General features: G+C 40.2%; 1 protein-coding gene across 3 annotated transcripts in view; it reads right to left on the bottom strand.

Annotated features, from left to right (window-relative positions):
- lingo3a (leucine rich repeat and Ig domain containing 3a) overlaps positions 1 to 18,214 on the bottom strand; it is a 38,834-nt gene extending 20,620 nt beyond the window's left edge. For 2 of the 3 annotated variants that reach the window (XR_004019902.1, XM_030728214.1), the window contains exon 1: positions 17,725 to 18,214. The gene's annotated coding sequence lies outside the window, so the exon portion shown is untranslated. Of the gene's footprint in view, positions 1 to 1,807; positions 1,876 to 17,724 lie in introns of those variants that run through there. The other variant, XM_030728215.1, reaches the window with a different exon arrangement.
- Between the last annotated feature and the right edge of the window lie 1,548 nt (positions 18,215 to 19,762).

Raw genomic sequence — 19,762 nt, 5'->3', positions numbered from 1 at the left:
TTAATCCCTTGTTATCGTAAAAACATAAGTCATAGTTGCTTCATCACTTTTATCCTTGTAAAGCCGGCAGGGTAAAATGAGTTTATTTCAATAATGTCAAAAAATGTCACTTTTCCCAGGGCTGCTTCTATGATAAACTCTTTGAAATAAACTGATTCATTCATCTTATTTTAAATTAGATATCTGACGCACGAGTATAACTGGAGCTGAGGATTTAATTCGCTCATGGGACGCAGATGCATAAATCCTTACAGCAGCTTGATGCTGACATTTTCAGAATACGGCAACAGCAATTCAACATGACTGATGTTGACAGACTGATGACAGACAGACAGCTTGTGGACCCCAGATACTAAGCATTGCTTGACTAAAATAGAGATTAAGAAAGCTGAAACAAATTCACACATCAAGACCCCTTAAGTGGGTATATTCAGAGGGTGTTGAGGCTTCACCTTGAATGCTCAAAACGTGCCCTCATCTTCAAACATACGCAGTTTGTGTAGTGACACTGTACACTGTGGAGGTGACTTTGGTTGTCAGACATGTTGGCTGGTCCTCCAACAGACTGGCCTAAAGTTGTGACACCAGACTGTCCTGATGCTGAGGAGGAAACAGTGAAAGTGACGAAGAGAAGGAAGAAGGTGAGATGCAGCATACGGCTGAGCCATATCATAGCATTCATAATAATACTGTTATATATTTTTACATGATGTAAAAATATGTATTTATGCTCACCAGTCCACACAACAAGACAAGCCCAAACATGTCTGAGAGCAAGAGCAGGGTGTCAACCTCCAATGACAATTTAGTACCTAAAAACAACCCCCAACAAAGTACACTGCTTTGCAAAATATGTATGTATTCCCACTAAAGGTTCAAACAACAAAAACACACCGTGGAGTGCAACCAGGCTATGAAGGCAGGCCAGGAGGAAATCCAAGCAGCTGGTGATGTGCAACCCAAAAGTAAATAAATGACTCAACCCAGCATCGCTTGAACACTCACAAGTTGCACTCCACATGACAGCGCAAACGGTGGATGGAAATTACCGATGCGGTTATGTGATGATAACAGTGAGTGTTTAGCTACTGGTTAAAGCTCAACTCAAAACACAACATTCCAGGTAGAAAATATTTTTGTATTTCAATTTCATTATGTGACATTGCTGTGTGGCTCCTGAAGAGTTACAAGGCATTTAATGTAGTTATTACCTCGCTGATCAATAGCTACCATGGCTGCTGTAGGACAAACATGTTTCATTCACCAAAGAGTCACCCAAAACATTAAATTTAGACTGTACCCCATACCGGTCATGGCCACCCAGTATGTTTCAGCCACTGTTTGGACCAGGTCCAGATCCATGCCAAAGTTTTTCCCTATATATGGAAGTTTGCCACTGTTTTTATTCAGTTGTGAGAAGGTCCAACTTTATTTACTCGGCAAGAGGCTGTAAAACTTTGTGAAAGGGTCAATGAGTCAGTGAAGCTCACTTCCGACCGATGACAGCGGTACTGAGGTGATGTGATAAGGAAATGCTAAACTGTCACTGTTAGCTATTGTTAGTCTCTGTTGGCTGTCTCTGAAGTGGATGTAACTTTGCTGGACTCTGACGTTTAGTGAATAAATGCTCAAACAATGTGAGAATGTGATCAAGCTGTTTATCAGTGCAAAACCAGCTGTTGTTGTTTAGTGGGCGCTTGTCAGCTGTCTAGAAATGGGAGGGTCGCATGTCTAATCTGCTGACAGTAATTGTGACAATATCAGGAACAAATAAGCGTGTCTATGCATGTTTTCGTGTGTTAGAGACCTGACTTCAGTTCAGGAGACGAGGCTTTAAGATGCTAGCGGCGTTGTCACTCCTTCGGTGAAGGGGACTCCTTCTCAAATGACTTCTCTTCTCCGCTGCCTTTTGTGGCCAGTCTCTAGCCACACACGAAAGACACAATTAGTCAGAAGGTAGATGTTCTTCCCAGCTGCTGTATTCAAATATTGTGGAGGAACATGGCGGTTTCCACAGACTGGCGCCCACTCCTATGTATTTTTAATACTTATGAGAACGAATCAATTTGTTGAAAGGCATAATTACACACTGCTCTATATTTATGAGTACAGTATCCTTTTTTCTATTAAATAACTTCAAAAACTGACTGTACCTTTAAATTGACCTTGAAGACCTTGGTGGATGTAAGCAAATTTTTATGGATTGTTAACATGACCCCACTCTACACCCCTACAAAGTTTTATTGGCTGAAAACTTTTCGAGCTGTTTACAGACAGAATGACAGGTGGTGGAGGTAATTAGGAATTGTGTAATTATATTAACTCATTTTGTTTGCACTGAACACTTCTGCAAGTAAGCTACAATCACTGATATAAAGTTGTTTAGTATTTTTTTTTCTATATTGTCTTAAATATCATTGTCCCAAATTTCCTTTAATTATTGAAACTGCTGGCCAAAGGCTAAACGTAAATTTGGTAAGATCATAATTCACGTCAGCAGTAATGACACCTGGTTACCCCGGAGGTCACTAAAGTTAATACTGAATTGTGTGTAACATTGCGAAAAACAGTGTTGGACTGCTGGGGGGTTCCCATGATGTGTGAGTGTTTCTTTTCATTGACCTCTTTTTACTCTGTTTATACCCCACTCTGCATTTAATCATTAGTTATTATTAATCTCTGGCTCTCTTCCACAATGTGTTATTCGTCCTGTCTCTCTCCCCTCAGGCCCACCCGTCACAGTGGATGACTGCCCCTCCCTGAACCTGGTTCTGCCAGAGGATTCTTCCTGTTAAAAGGGAGTTTTTCCTTCACACCCTCACTAAGTGCTTGCTCAAAGGGGGTCATTTTGACTGTTGGGTTTTCTCTGTAATTATTATAGGGTCTTTACCTTACAATATAAAGGGCTTTGAGGCGACTGTTTGTTTTGATTTGGTGCTATATAAATAAAATTGAACTGAATTGAATGTTATATAATTTTTTGGCTATATTGCCCATCCCTACTACTAGATTTCAAACAGCTGTGAGCACAAAGCAAAACAATATCTGCCTATATCTTTTTTTGTTTATCATGCAAATGTGGAATAATGACAATGTGATTGTGATATTGAAGTCCTGGATTCTTGCTGTTGCTTTTAAAAAATAGAGTTTTTTTTTTTTGTTTTTGTTTTTCCTGGTCCGTATGCTTGGCTACGCTAACCAGCTGCTGGCCTTTGCTTCATGTTTAATGTAAGAACCCCTCTGAAAACTCATGACTGTTAAAGTTCAGTTTTATCTTCTTTTACATTTTGTTTTTATTGGTTATAGCAAGGCCATTTGTTTTTCTCATGTTTAGAGTATTTGTGCAAAGCCAAGCTAGGAAGCTGCTGCTGTTATTGTTTTATTTATCATACAGATATGAGAGTGGCATTGAGCTTGTTTCCTAAAATGTTATTTATTTAAGAAAATATTTGGTAAAAGCAAGATTAAAATATTATTTGGGAGTAATGGAGCAAAAGTCTAAGAAGTTGTTTGAAAAACTAAAGACATAGAGACTGTTTCTGAACTCTGCACAAGCTCAGGGTAGGTCAGTAAAGGTCATCAGCATTCAACTCAAAACTAACATCTGCTTCAAATTAAGTATTCACAATCTCAGTTTCTTTTGCTGCCAATTTAGATATTTTCAGTATTGCCATTGTGTCACACTGCATTGAGGAAGATCATCTAAATATACAGAATCGACCATTAAATCTGGACGAGCTGAGAGGGTATAAAAAGCAACCGCGAGTTGGAATTAGCATCTCTTTCTGTAAAGATTTTCTATGCTGCTTATTCCACAGCCGTATGTCGACTCAAATCTCACTCTTCTCTTACTTTGAATAATGAATACTAGACAAACCTGTGCTGCAGAAACAGCGTTGACAGCCAACCTTGTTTTAAAAAAGAAAAATACATGAAGACTAGCGACGTCGCCACAGCTGTTATCTGTCAGTGTTTTGTTTCCTTAAATGCTAACACTAGAATAAATCACTTTTCATTTAGATATTTGGCAGGAGCAAAACCATCTTGCACCAGAATGCACTTTCTGGTAAAATAGGGCGCATCTAACATCAGTGTGATTCTACATTAAGGTGAAAATACAGCAGAAATATATCCACAAGTGTTCCTGACCAGTAATTATCCCTGTCTGACACACATGCAGCGGACATAGTTGCTGGCCTGCACGGGATTACAGCATAATGACATGCTGATGAAATGCACTGGGCAATCCAGCTCTGTCTATGTTATGGTCTGTTGTCCATATTTCGGCTGAGCCTGTTTGTATGGCCTACTTCACAGTCCAACCCTCTAATCCTGTGCCGATGGGAACTGCCATGCTGCCCGGTCCACTTCCCATCTCTCCTCCACTCAGCTTTAATCTCACTTCAGCCAAGACAGCGATGGCAAGCACTAAACTGGGGATGGCTGACAGTCAAAAGCAGCCTTGGTTAAATTCTGTTTTTGACTTTGATAAATAAAAATACTTTAGTTGAGACTCTTTATTTTGCCCACAAGTTCCAGTCTTCACATGAATGAAAAGACCAGTGAATTAAATTACTGTGTGCTGCTTGTAGCTGTGAGTAAGTGGCACGTCTTCCTTCCTGCTGTGCTGAGCCTAATAATTTGAGAATAGCGTGGACTGGGATTTTGGTGTAATTATCTGAGAGTGTTAATTGCAGTAAGAATTCTGAAGCATTTATAAGGATCTTGAGCATCGATGCTGGCACTGAATCTGTGTGGCGCAGTCTCACGTCATCCAACTGCTGATTAATCTTCAAGCTTCACTAACACACGCGGCTGCACAAAATTTGCAGCGATAATCATTAATTTGTTAAATCGCAAATTCATTCACTTGTCCCTTTATTTGATTTTTGTTCACTAGGAGGGAATGTTTAGTCTGGAAAACGACTCTGTACAGCTTTGAGCTGAAGTAGAAGAAGCAAAGGATTCTGTATCTGTGCCACGTCTTCTGAGAGATTAACTAATGCGGCAACAAGCTTCTTGATAAAAGGAGGCAAGAAGTCAAGTGGCAGAAAAGAGAAGCACGCATGAAGGTGCTGACCAAAGAAAGAACAAACAAAGGAGTCAACAAAATGAGGAGAAATAAGAGGAAGAGGAAAGAGAGCCATTCAGCACAAGAAAGCAGCAGAGTATGCAAGATGAAATTATAAATAGAAATAAAAGAGGTACTTTTTTTTTTTAACTCGATGACAGATAAAAAAGAAAGCAGAGATGTGAAATGGTTTAGGGAAGGTGATGAGGGATTATACATCCTGACAGAGCTACAGAAGCAAGAGAGCCTTAGAAATGGATTTGTCAAAAGTGAGGCACTTCAGAGGAATGTGGACTACAACCGTGTGTGTGTGTGTGTGTGTGTGTGTGTGTGTGTGTGTGTGTGTGTGTGTGATTGGTTGGTTGGTTGACAGCCACAGTCTCTTATCTCTTTGTCGTAAATCTAAACTCAAAAGAGCTTCTATCACTGACTGTGCTGCTGTTGTTGTCCATGGAACAACTCTCACTAACAGGAGCGCCTAATTGAGAACGCGCAATCTGACAGTGAAATCGTAAATGTACGCACATAAGTTCCGCTAAAATTTCTGGGGGGGAAAAAAAACCACACATACAGGGTTTCACCTGAGTCTCTCGAGGGAGTTAACAGTGAACCTCGGCAAGTGACACAGGTTGTCAGCTCCTGTGATGAAGGCTTAGTGAGAGAAAACAGAAGGAAGGTGGAGGAAGGAGGAGCAATAGCAGATTGAGGATGAAGAGAGGGAGGAGAGAGTGACTCAGCTGCTCTCCCTAAAGGCCTCAAGGAAAAGAGGGATGAAGAGGCACCAAAGTGAAGGGGTGTTCAGGCTTGAGTCAGTCATCTCCAATTTTAAGTCTGTGAAATATAAGCGTTACCAAAAAAAGGAACCTCAAATAACTCTTCGGGGGGGAATTTACCCCAAAGCAAACAAACAACTGTCCACAGCACAACTGTGAGGGATGAGCGATGAGTGTCCTTAAAGAGGCTCACTATGCCACGCCATTTCACCAAGTCTGAGGCAGATTACGACATCATGGCCTTTTATCTGCCATGAAAAGGGGCCTCTTTAAAGTCTCTAGGTATAGCTATGGGCACCAAGTAATTGGGTCCTGCCTGCACATTAAACATAGATCTGTTCTGGCATCACACAGGAACTCAGCACCGGATGTACCAGGATGAAACAGCATGCTGGATAGAGTAAGAGGCACACACTGTGCCGCACCAAAAAAAGAAGGAAAAAAAAAAAAAAGATAAAACCTCATCCATGCAAACAGGCAGAACCACAGCTACAGTCTGACATACAAATTATTCACATGCTCTTTTGAAACTGTTTACTCTGGCATGCAGATGCCGCCTTCCTCACACTGAGACAGTCAAGAGATAAATTGAAAGTGTTCTGATGAGGGATTTGATTGTGGGACAAAAGCGAGATGCAGACGGTGGGTAAAAAGAAAGTTCTTTCAAAGAAAGCTACAGTATGGATGTATACAATAGGGTGATAGAGGAAAAAAGGAAGCAGGCAGGGTTGCTTTGAAAAAAGGTGAAAAAGGCTCTGACAGTGTGTTGTCATGCAGGCGAGAGTCTGTGATCAATGTTTTTCTAAGAAAAAAAAAAAAAAGATGAATAAATCAACCCAAACTAGTGACAGGCTCATGGAGACGAGTACAGGAGCAACGCTGTCTCTCTGCGGCTCGTCTGGCTCACATAATAAATTTATAACATTCCCCTGATGTCCAGAACCGGCTTGTCCTTTTTGCGTAAAAGCGTGGCAAACAGCACATATCAGAACGCACACCTGTCAAACTGGGAAAATGTGACAGAGCATGAGCAACGACGAGTTTGTGTACAGAGGCAGAGGCACAGTCGTATGTATAGATATTTATAGCCACGCAGATCTACAGATTGTGATCTGTACTGACAAACATAACCTTATAATTCTAAGAAGCAGCATGCAGTCCACCTCCACATATAAAATGTACCCACCATGATCCAGCTATTCTATGAGCAGAGTATAGCCTCTATAAGGTATTGACCTAAACAACAGAAAAGAAACTTGCCACAGCTGTGATTCAGTTCAAAGCAAAGATTCTCAGCAGACTACTTCTGATCAAACACTTCTGACAGGCAAACCAAATCTGTACACTCCCACAGAGGAAGGGAGGAAGATGAGAGGAAGGAGGCGAGAGAAGAAAAGAGTCTGTTAAGCGCAATCTCATCAGACCCATCTGTCATGGTTATACATGGACATTTACAGCTGCAGATTTATTAGTTCAAATCATGCAGCAAGAAAACAAGGGAGAGATTTTCTTCCAAGCTTTGACATCCTTTCAAATGACAGGCTGGAAAAAAAAGCTTTTGCCTATAAATATACTGTCCCTCTCTCTCTGCGGCTTCATGAAGAAACAGACCCGCTTTTCACACAGCACATGCACAAACAGAAAGTATCCATTAAATTTCCTTTATTAGCATGGCATTATATAATTTATGGTTCTCTAGTACAGCCACTATTTAGAGTGGACTAATATTAACAAGGTGTGCTATAATAAAAATCGTTAACCCATCACCTTTAATTCTCATCATTACAAAAAGCTGTCAAGTTCAGTATTTTTATAAAGTGGTAATACTTCTGTTTCTCGTTAAACTAAATGGTCATTTGAAAAAAGAAACCAACTCAAAGTAACATCTCCATAATTATGCATTACACTGTCACATGGCCTTAAAGCCACTTTCTAAATATAATCCAAATTTCAACAGAAAAAAAAAAACTGCTTAAAGGTTTTCTTAATGTGGGTACAAAACTGAATTTTATAATAAATACAGTTTATAGCTGGAGGCAGCATCAGGTTACCTTAACATAAAGACTGAAAACGGGGAAACCACTAGCTTCGCTTTGTCCAGTTTACTGTTACAAAAGTACGAGTACACCATCTTCTTTTCTAAGGTTTTACACATATCAACATAATTTTTGTGGTCCTTGGCAGGTCTTAAAATTATGTAAATACAACCTCAGATAAGATATTACACCCAAGTCATTATTTATTTAACAAAACCCAAAAGAAAATGAAGAGGTAGTGGGGGAAACCAAATACACCCTACTGCTTCCATAGGAATTAAGAAGGTAAGTAGCAGCCAGGTGCTGCTAATCAAATGCACTTGATTAACTGATCATCAGCAAGTAGCACTTCTATAAAACTATTCAGATCCGAAGCATTAAGGTGTGTCTGAAATTTATCATCTTCAAGAGAAAAATTCTTCACAGAACAATCAAGACAGTTGACAATCTTCCCAGGAGTGGGAGTCCCAGCAAATTCACCCCAAGGTACAATGCTCAGACAAAAAAAAAAAAATCCAAGAGCTGCATGTAAGACTCTACAGGCCTCATTAGGATGTTCAATTGTAAAGTTCTCGATGGTACGAAAATGAAAGACTGAACAAGTATGGCTTGTTGGGATGGGCTGCCAGAAGAAAGCCTCTCCATGTTCTCTAAAAATAACGTGAACGGCTGAGGATGGCTTAGGTTTGCAAAGTTGCATTTGAACAAATCCGGTGATCTCTGAGACAATGTCCTTTGGACAGAAGAGATGAAAATAGAGATGTTTGTCCATAATGCAGAGCACCACATTTGGTGAAAACTAAACCCAGCATTGCGGCAGAAAAACCTCATTCCAGCTGTCAAGCCCGGTGGTGGAGAGGTGATGATTTGGGTATCTTGCAGTCATTGAGTCAACCATGAGCTCCTCTGTATACCAAAGTATTCTAGAGTCAAGTATGAGACCTTCTGTTCAACAGCTAAAACTTGGCTATACTTGGGCCATGCAATTAGGTCATGCACCTCAGCAACTCTACAACAGAATGGCTGAAACAGAAAAGAACCAACCAACTCAACCAGACTGAAATACTGTGGCAGCATCTTAACAGAGTTGTGCATAAACAAATGCCTGCAAACCTCAATGAACTAAAGCAATGTTGTAAAGAAGAGTGGACCAAACCTCCTCCAAAATTGTGGCATGTTTTTCTGAGGTTGGATTTAAATAATTGAAAAACTTACTAAGGAGCAAATTTTTTATTATGTTCTCATATGTAAAACCTTGGAATTGAAAGAGGATCATGCTACCTTTGGATAGAGCCCGGCATGGCATATGAACCTGTTTCCAGTCTCTCAGTTAAAATAAGTTAACTGCAGTTTGGCTATAAGCTCATAATACATTCATGTGACGTTGTAATACTCTGGGGAAAAAAATTCACACTAATATTCCGTAAAGTTGGAACAACTCAGCCAAATTGTTGATACATGACTTGAACTGACTGAGATGTCAGTTTGGAGGGTTTTTTTTTTGTTACTGCAAATTGCTGTCACATACAGTGATTTAGATGTGTCAGAATGAAGTTATTTTCAATTCAATTCAATTATCACAAAATAAGCTGCCTCTACTTTGTATTAGAAGGTAAAGATCCAACAACAATACAGAGAAAATCCCAAGAATCAGACGACCCCCTATGAGCAAGCACTTGGTGACAGTGGGACGGAAAAACTCCCTTTAAAGAGTAAAAACCTCCAACAGAACCAGGCTCAGGGAGGGGAGGCCAACTGTGGCAACTGCTTGGGGGTGAGGGAAGGGTGACAGGACAAAAGAAACACTGTGGAAGAGAGCCAGAGATAAATAATAACTAATGATTGAATCCTTTGCAGAGTGGTGTATAAATAAAGTGAAAAGAGGTGAGCGAAGATTAAACACTCAGTGCATGCATATCTATTTATTAGCAATAATCCTGAAGTTATTTATCTATTATAAACTGGAAAAAAATTATGAATGTGCTGTTTAAACGTCCTGAGCAATAATATACAATACATTGCTTCCACATTCTTTAATAAAAAAAAAAAAACACAAAAAAAAAACACAGACACAAGGAAGTCTGAAGACGGATTACGCCCCTTGGGAAATGGGATCATCTGAGGAACACATGAATGAACAATTACTCAATTTCAAAAGTGAAGTTCACTGACTTGAAATCACACATATACAAAGTTTAAATTACAGTTCATACTCTCCCATTTCCTGCCTCTGCAGGAAGCAAACCACAGCCACCAACCACATGCAAGCTAGCAAAAAGAAGTAACACATAAAACAAAATAACACATAAGGCAACTGAAGCAAGGATAAAAGGAAAGAGCAGCCTGACTGAGCAGTTCAATCACATCTCCCTGTTCCACTGATCTCCACTTCAGGAAAATGATTTGATCAACTGATTATCTGATTTATGTTCAACGGCTGAAAAGGAGATAAAAGTCGGCTTTAGTTCTGTCAGTGTGATCCGTACTGCAGACAGAGAGGAGAATTGGAGGTCGTGGAGTGAGATGAAGATGCAAAGAGGCGTGAGTGTTTAATCTTCATTTATACAGACGGTTCAGTCGGATATTTAAAATAGGTTTAGCGGGTTCAAAGAACAATTGCTTAATGAGGATGAGTAAGAGAAACAGACAATACCTAAAAGAGCTCCACAGACAAAAGCAGACATGGAAGTAATGCGCGGGAGTATTCATATTCCGCACGACCGATCTTAATCGAAAGGCAAAATTAGCTGATCCAGAGCCAGATGTTTAAGTAGCAGGAAGAAAACTATCAGTACTGCATGACTATAATTATTTAGACATAACAGATTCACAATTCCCATGAAAAACATGAGATGTCGACTGAGTCAAATTCATTTTGGCAAATTTTTATACACATCTGGAACAGTTTAACTACTAAGACTTCACAATATGATTGGCTATGATGCACTATGGGCTCATCAGCTGGAAACAGCAACGTGGGACCACATTAAAATTTTAAAAAGGCTCTACACATTATATCATCACTGTAAAATATAATTCAAACATAATTCTAAATACCAAATATAATTCATCAAATAGGAAAAATATTATCAAATCTGCAGATATCCTGCATAGTATTTTTTATGGTCTGGCCCTGTTTTGATTCAAGGAGGTCACTGAGTAAAATTAAAACAGATCCACTAAACAGTTTTCTACAGGAGATTGCCAAATGGCACTTAGAGGAAGTACATTCAGCCTTTTCTTGTAAAATAACTGAAATACTGTCCAAAAAAAATTTTTCTGAAAATTTGTCTTTGCTTTAGGACTTGTGCTTATGTCCATTATTCTATGCTACTATACTTTTATGCTATTCTCACCACTATTTAAATTAATAAAGATAAACATCACCCCACAGCTAGCTGAGTTTCAGAGATCAGCTGGACTGAACACACTCTTAACTGTGGCGATCATCAGGACCCATTTGAAGACTGATTAATTAATCCCTTGCTTAATACTCCTCCAGTTTTAATTGCCTCTGCCCCACTACATGTAAAGGTCTCATTAGAGCTAAAGTCATCAGTAGTTCCTGGACTGAGGGAACACTATAAAGGCAAAAAGGTACTTTTGATTAAGCCCTTAAAAATAATTTAGTGTGTGCAGGTGTGTTTGAAGATAAAGCTAGAGGAGTTTAATTAGGTATTTCAATCTAATCATGGTATTTTTTTAAATTTTATAAACGTCACAAAGGCATGTGAGGATTTGGGCAGGAGAACTGGAAAATTGTGCAATCACAAACACTCACGTGTCGATCTAATCTTGCTCATACTTACATAATTGAAGAGAGCTGACTACGAAGCTATCTCATGTGCAGGGTCCGTGGTATGAAAGATGTGTGTAACCTGAGTCAACCCATAGGACACAGCTGGCTTGACACAGTGGTTCCAAATACAGTAAGCCATGACTGCCCGGCTCAGCTGCTGCAAATGCGGTTTAATAACAGAGCTGGAAAGACTGATGCCCCTCGAAGCATGAAGTAATAATATTTCTGGAATCTATCACTCAGTTCATACAAAGTAGAAAAGGTAAATTTACATTTTTATGTGAAAGTGATTTTCCATTGATGCGTTTAGAAAAACACTCTGAAATACTTTTGAAATTATGGACTCTATTTTGGGCTAAATGTAAATTTATGGTGTGAGAGTTATGGGCGGAATAGATAAAAGGCAAGTTTTAAAACAAGCTGCGTTCAGAAAGTTGACATCTCTTAGAGTCTGGGTACTTTTTCATTTGAAGAAGCAAAACATTTCTCAAAACTGCCTGAAAAAAAGGAGACAAATAATGTTTTAGGATTTTACACTGAGATGAAAACAACTGGGAGCCTTTCAGTGATCAATGTTTACCGTATTAGAAGTACAGAGGTAAGCTCCCATGTTACTGAATTATATCAAATGCAGCTCCAATGCCATGACTGAGAATAACTTCATTATGGTTTAAGTGCTGTGGTGGTGGCTGATGAGTTAGAGAGGATAGGTAACCAGGATTATAGTATAAATCCTTTTTACTCTGGTTATTTGTTTCCTTTAGCATGCTGTTCATTTGATAATTCATAACAAGTGACTCAATGCACAGATATAGGATCTATATCTGGTATTTAAAAGGATGGTTTTAAACCAGAGTGCCCAAAGATGGCACAACAGTGAGCACATATTTTAGGTTTTGAGCTGTTTCAGTAGGAGAAAGACATTTAATTTAAAACCTGAATAAACAATTATCTCGGTCACTTATTAGTTTTATTCGTTTAAAACTTGTTAGCAATATATAATGTATTTTTTTTTTTTTTTTTATTGTACTGACTGATTTTTCTTGATTTAAGGGGATTATTTATGAGAAACTGCCATATGCAGTCCTCAGACTCCTGTTTAACTCATTTCTTATTCTACCAAGGACAATATCTTTGAAGAGAGACCAAGCAGGAGTCCTGGACTCCATTTTCTCCAGCAATCTCAGCCATGATTGTCAATCCATACTGAGGAATTTTGTTTTATGGCCATCCAGTCGCACCACTTTAAGCTGCCAGCACCAGCAGAAATACATAAAATGAAATGAGGCAGAGAGCTTGACAAGTCTATAAGCTCTCTAGAAAACCTACTCTTTACGCCTTAGCACAACTCAGTGATGGAGACACTTTGCTTTCTGACACACACATTCAAGTATCGGCTCAGACACGTTAAAGGTTTAAACAGCTGATCTTTCTGCTGTCTTAAACTTAGAAATGGTCTGTGTTGTTTTACAGAGGATTTCATTTCTAGATAAAGCTGCCCTGATATGAAGCATTCATAGTCGAAAGTATTCACATCCTAAGGAGTGCCGGGGCGGGCAAACTGACTTCATGCACGAAGCAAAAGATGGAAGTGTGATCTCTGAACTCCTCTGAAGTGTGTAAGCTCCTACATTCATGAGACTCCTTTGTCTCCTCTTAGTATTTATGTAATGCTACGACCATCTCATTCCACATTCTTTCACCCAGAGGCTTTGGAAAACATAAAATATGCAGCATCCAAAGTGCAAACACCATTTTTCTCACCCCCTTGCTTCCTCTCTGTGTTGTGGCTCCAGTTCTTCAAAGTCAGTCAAGTAAACTCATACATCACCCATCATCAGCTTAAATGGGAAAGTTTTCTTAAGGCATGGTCTCTACAAAATACACCGATAATGTACAGGTATAGAGCTGGTGGGTAACAAGAGAAAGAAGCTAGAGGCATTATAAATAGGCAGCGCAGTAAAAAGAAAGTGCGTAAGCTAATGTAGTTTTAAATTGTAGGCACATATTTCCTGAGTGGGCTGTGACAGAAATGGCATCTTTATAAAATAAAAAAAAAAATTTTAAAAATGGCATCTGTATTGTTCAGGGTTGATTTAATGTTTTTTTGGCTTTGATTCTATCGGTTTCAAAAAAAAGAGAACAAAAGGCTCTGTAGTTACTGGTGGCTCCATTAGAGTCACTAAAAATAAAAAAAATTAAAAAAAACAGCCCTGCAATGACAAACTGCAGTGCTTCATGCCTGCACTGCTTTACTAATTTGTCAAAAGCCTCAGCCTATTTTCTGCAGGTCAGGGAGCATAATTTAGAATAAAAACTCTCACATTTGGCCTTGATTAAGCCCTGGAAAAAGGTACACACACACACACACACACACACACACACACACACACACACACACACACACACACACACACACGCACGCAAGAGTCTAATTTCACTAAATTATACTAAATGCCATTTTAAAATAACTTCACGTTCATAAGGTCATATATTGAGATCAGAAATTGTCAACCAGGGGACACGTGTATTCCTGCAGCAACCAAGGTTATGTAAAGACTGTGAAGCTGCTCAAGTATTCTTAAAATAGTTAGCTGAATGGAATATATAAACAGTGGAATAGTATAACACATAGCTCCAGGAGCTCCAGTTTCCCCCAGCATCAAAAAAGCCCGCTGGACTTATTCTCCTGTCATGTGCCCTTGAACAAGGCACTGGCTTACAACTGGGCTTTGCACTGTGCCTGGCCACTGCTCCTAATACTAAGGATGGATTACATGAAGAGAACTAGCTTCCCTACAAGGATGAATAAAGGAAATCTTACCCTCTATAAGTAATGAATAAATAATTAAACCAGAATGTCACTGACGTAGTAGCTCATCAGGCTCAGGATCTATCACAATTCACAGGTTATTATAATGTGTGAAGTACAGAATGAGAGTTATAGGTTTTGCTGTCATTGGTTGGCTGTACTGCACAAACTAATAAGCATTAAAATCCACTAAGAAGTCAAGGAGGTTTGCAAGCAGTCATATATAATGTGGTTTCACTACAAGCTGGCCAATACTCTAGGAGGAGGAGCGAGTTCTGTGAAAATGGAAAACTGCCCATTAAACAACCAGTATGACCTTGATCTTCAGCACAAATTAAAGCTCCGATAGCTGATCGTTGTGTGCAAGTTTCACTAAAATCTGACAAGTACTCTAGGAGGAGTAGCGATTCTTGTAAACCATGGAGGGACAGACAATGAACACCTTGCCATCGCGTAAGCTCGTGTATGCTTCAGCCCATGGGCTAAGAAAAAAATTCAAAGTAGCTAAACTGTAAGCTATTAGTTCAATATCATAAATATCACAAAACTGAAATAGCTAAAATTGGTGATAGGCAGCTGGAATATTTGGCTTAACATCCAAAACAAACAGCTGAAATCAGTAAGGCTAAAGGATTAACGGTCGGCCAGAGCACAGAATTAGCCAATAGTAAGAGATAAATGTGCCACGCAAAATGGAAGCTGAACAAATGAAAAACTAAAATAATCTAAATATTAACAAAATAACTACATGAAAAGAAAAAAGTAACCTCCTCTATTCCTTCTTTTTAGTTTAATATTATCCCATTTGAAATCAGTTCAGGGATGTGATTGAACTGATTTGACAGGGCTGCTGCAGTACATCTGGCAAAATAGGTTAGGGACTACTGCTCTAAGGTATCGAGGTCAACCAGGCACTATTGTCACAGCAAATGTGAAATGAAGAAATCGCATTTTTAAAAAGACTCGTAACGCCCACATGCTCTCTAAGCTCCGCGTTAAGGTTACAGCCCCGTCTGAATGTCTGTAATGACATTACAGTAGTCTGTGGGAGGACGGCCAGTGAACACAGACTGACGATCATTCCAGCTGGACATCTTAACACAGACAGATGACATGCCAGCCTGCCTGCAGGTATCGGACAGCCACTCACAAGAGCACCCTCTCCTTTCAGTCCTGCATCACATGCCTCCGCCTCCCTTTTCCTCCCTCTGCACTCTCCTCCCTGTACATAAGAGCAGTGATGCCCTCATCTTTCTGACAGTGGCTGCATCTCTGCTTTATTACCCTCATAAATACTCCAGAGTTGAAAACAATGAGGCAGTGTTAAGCTGAGGCAATGTCACTATTGAACTTGGATGACAGCTTTATGTGCAACAGAAAGCTTCAAAATGAGAAGGTAAGTGTAGGTGTAGTAATGGACAAGGATAACAGGCCTGCTTCAATAATGCACTCTGAGAGACTTTGCAGACATTTCATTACTGACACATAAATCTGTCAAGTAACAAGGCTAAGTGGTACCTTGGGTACCTTTGTGCTGCCAGTTGCATAATTGCATTCACTTTAGTTGCTATTTTTTTCTTGACTGTTTTTTAAAACTTAATTGCTCTCAGCAGAGATCTATAAGGTGACACATGGAGGCAAGAAATGTACAATATAAATCCCTTAAAATACCTGGGATTAAGAGAAATGTAAAATGCTAAAGGGACTGCACCTATAGCACCTTAAGCAGATTAAGCATTTTGCAATGTGCCACTTACTGTACCAACCCAGTGACAAACACAAAGCAGCCATGGCAGCAATCACAAACAGTTTGAAGCTAGCTTGCTCAAGGACACTTCACCAGGTCCGAACCAGCCAGTGACAGAACAAAAAACCCAAATCTGTGATTAAAAAAACCCCCCAAAACAAAACAACTGCACCTCACTGCAAGACAGCAAACCCAATTTTTCAGTCACATCACACAAAAAGTGGGCAACATGGTGGTTTGAAATGATCTTCATTTGAATGATGGTGAAATTACTCTGTGGCTCTCTACACTGCTCTTTATTGGTTTAATGGTGACCAATTAACTGGGGCAAGCATGCAGTGACACCATTGGTAAAAATCATTGAGAGAGCCAATCTCAGACCACATGAATCAATGCACTAAATGTGCGCCTGTGGCTGAGCGATGTAAATGTCACGGTATAAAAACAGGGTAGTCCAACGGGCTTAGGCTCGAGTACTTCCAGGGACCTTTGTTGCATCTCATTATCCTCCTCTGTCAATTTTCTAAATTAGGCACAAATGCCCCCCAAAATAGTGCGAGGAGGCTGTGGCTATGATCAAACTCACGGCAACCGCACTCCCCTCCTGTACTGCCTTAAAAAACAGACACATCTGTGCAATTATAACAACAATGCAGCCAGTTACAGTATGTATGCAAGCATTGCCGGGACAGAGGAGGAAAGAGATTCAGAGTTTTCCTAAAATAATCATTCGGCTTCCAGAAGCTGCACCAAGAACCGAACAGAGGCAACCAATAAAAACCCAGTGTGACACGGGTGTCACAGTTTCACATGTTCTGGAAAATTTCTTAAAATAAGTTTTTAATACAATTTGTTTTTTTTGGAAATCCTGAATAAATTTTCCTTCAAGGAGAAATGGGTATGGGCTCTTATGGGTTAAAAACAGAGCTGGGAGAGGGCTGAGCAAACACTGACAGAGGTTTTAAGATATGCCATGCGGAGGACAGGCACCAAGCTTCTCACACTGAGATGACTGCAGGGATCGATCAAAGGCTGCCTCCCCCTTCCTGCGTTTAGATGATCAAAACCTAATTGAGAAATGGTAACCAATGTCACACACACACATACACACAGAGAGAGAGAGACAGAGTGGCTCTGCTTGCTTGCTTGCACAAGCACACCATCTCAAGGTTGACAACAGAAAAGCGTAAGATAATGACACCCGATGTCCATCTGAGTTAGAGAGCAAATCGATCAGCCAGGATTGCACCATGACAGTGTGAGAAGTGGCTGAGGGGATAAAGTGTCTGGATGATTACAGGTTCAGCCTCAGGCTCATCAGGTTGTCCGTTAAGGTGAGAGTTGAATGTAGCAAACTGGAAGAAGGGGTGAAAGAGGCATGCAGAAAAGAAGAGGGATAAACGCTATGTGTGAAGTGTGAAAAAGTGTTAAGCAACAGACCAGAGATGAATACGTGGTTGCAAGAAAAGATGGGAAGTTGGCTCACCCAGGACTACAACTTGCACAACACTCCCTCCACATGTGAGCCTGGAGGTGTCCTGGTCACCGCCGGCTGTCTACTCTGGCTGAGTCTGTGCAGGATGGTGTACCAGCGCTGGTCCTCCAGCCTCTCCAGTCACTGGGCTTCCTTCTCCTCCTCCTCTTCCCGCAGCAGCAGCAGCACCAAAAACAGCAGCTGGACCGAAGTGCATTCACTCACCTTCCCTCACCAGTCTCTGCTCCTGAGAGCAATGCTATTGAATTATCTAGCGCCTCCCAAATGGAGTCCCCGGATATCCCCTCACCTCTCCTTTGTGCTAAAGAGCCAGCAGGAGCTCCTCTCCCAGCGGGCACCCAGCTTTATGTCTCGGAGCGGTACTGCCACCAGTAGCGGTAATCGGGTCGGACTGATGGAGCTGTGGTTATTGGATTGCATGCGTATGAGTGTCCTGGCATTTGTGAGTGAGAGATATAGAGCGAGGTGTGTCTGTGTGTGTTTGTTTGAAAGAAGACCCGGCTTCTGTTCATCTGCGCTCTCTCTCTCTCTCTCTCTCTCTCGTACTCGGGCTGTTTTGCGCTGCATTCACGTCCTATGTAGGAAAACGGAAGAGGAGCTACCTGCTTAGAAATTCAGCCCACCTCAGCTTTCAGTGGAAGTACATAATCACAACACTCCGTTTGGCAGAGAATTGTTTGGAAATTGAAGAGGGAAGAATGAAATATTTATTAGATCATCAGTTAAATATAGGCTTTCAATGAAATACATTGAAATAGCTATATTCAATTACAATATTTATGGAGTATGGAAAATGGAAATCTTATAAAGTAGTAAACAGCTGCCAGTTTAAAAACCCAGCAGAAACATAATTAATTGGAAATTGTAGGCTATTTCTGCCTGGCTAATCTAAATTGCTCTATTAAAATTAGGTAAGATTTTAATTTTAATAGCTCTTTTAAAATTAATAAAAGTTTTTGTTCTCCTCCAGTTCCAAGTGATCTGTTTTTCAGTGTGTCTCTCATTTAACAGTAAGCAGGTAGTTTGCAGTGGAGTCTTCAGATCCTTTTGCAGACAATTGCCTGCTGCTTGAAACTAGCCGCGAGATTTAATGAAAACAAAAAATGTTTCTGACCATAAAAGCAAAAATAATGAGCTGAGAGACAATAAAACTCCACAGAGCTGAAGAGAACTGCAAAGTCAAGTGATAATTGTTTATGAGGCTGTACCTGCACATATAGCTAGTTCTATGTTTGTTTGACAAATACAACATTTTTGTAGTTGTGCCTCTGTACACCTTCACAGTCCACTTTAAATCAAATAATCAACATAATATGACTGAAGTGCAGATTTTCAGCTTTAATTTGAGGCAGGGTTTACAACAGTTGTACATTAACTGTTTAAGAATTACAGTCATTTTATACACAGTTCCCCATTTTGAAATGGGGACACATTAAATTGATTCAAAGTGTTGAATTTGTATTTCATAGCTTTTCATTGTAATTCTGAATTTGAGACCCAAAGAGATGTCAGTGTATATGAGAGAGAACCTATCAGAAGGAGAGCAAAAACTGTAGGAGTGGCCAAATCAACAATAAAAATATAGTATAATTTGTATTATTCCATCTATCTGTCTATCCATCCGGCCATCCATTTTCTTCCATTTATCCAAAACCAGGTCACGGGGACAGCAGGATGAGCCGAGAAACCCGGACTTCCCTCTCCCCAGCCACCCCCTCGAGCTTATCTGGGGGAACACCGAAATGTTCCCAGACCAGCCAAGAGATATAATCTCTCCAGCGTGTCCTGGGTCTGCCCTGGGGCCTTTTCCTGGTAGGACATGCCCATAACACCTCACCCAAGAGGTGCCCAGGAGGAATCCTAGTCAAACGCCCGAACCACCTCAACTGGCTCCTTTCAGTGTGGAGGAGCAGCTGCTCTACTCTGAGCCTCTCCCGAATGACTGTACTCCTCACCTCTAAGGGAGAGGCCAGCCACCCTTTGGAGGAAGCTCATTTCTTTTATCCATGATCTATTATCAATGGTTTAT

This window comes from Archocentrus centrarchus, chromosome 4 (genome assembly GCF_007364275.1).
Source record: "Archocentrus centrarchus isolate MPI-CPG fArcCen1 chromosome 4, fArcCen1, whole genome shotgun sequence".
NCBI classification, from domain to species: Eukaryota; Metazoa; Chordata; class Actinopteri; order Cichliformes; family Cichlidae; genus Archocentrus; species Archocentrus centrarchus.
Note: the sequence above shows the minus strand (reverse complement) of the source record. Positions and strands in the feature narration are given on the sequence as shown.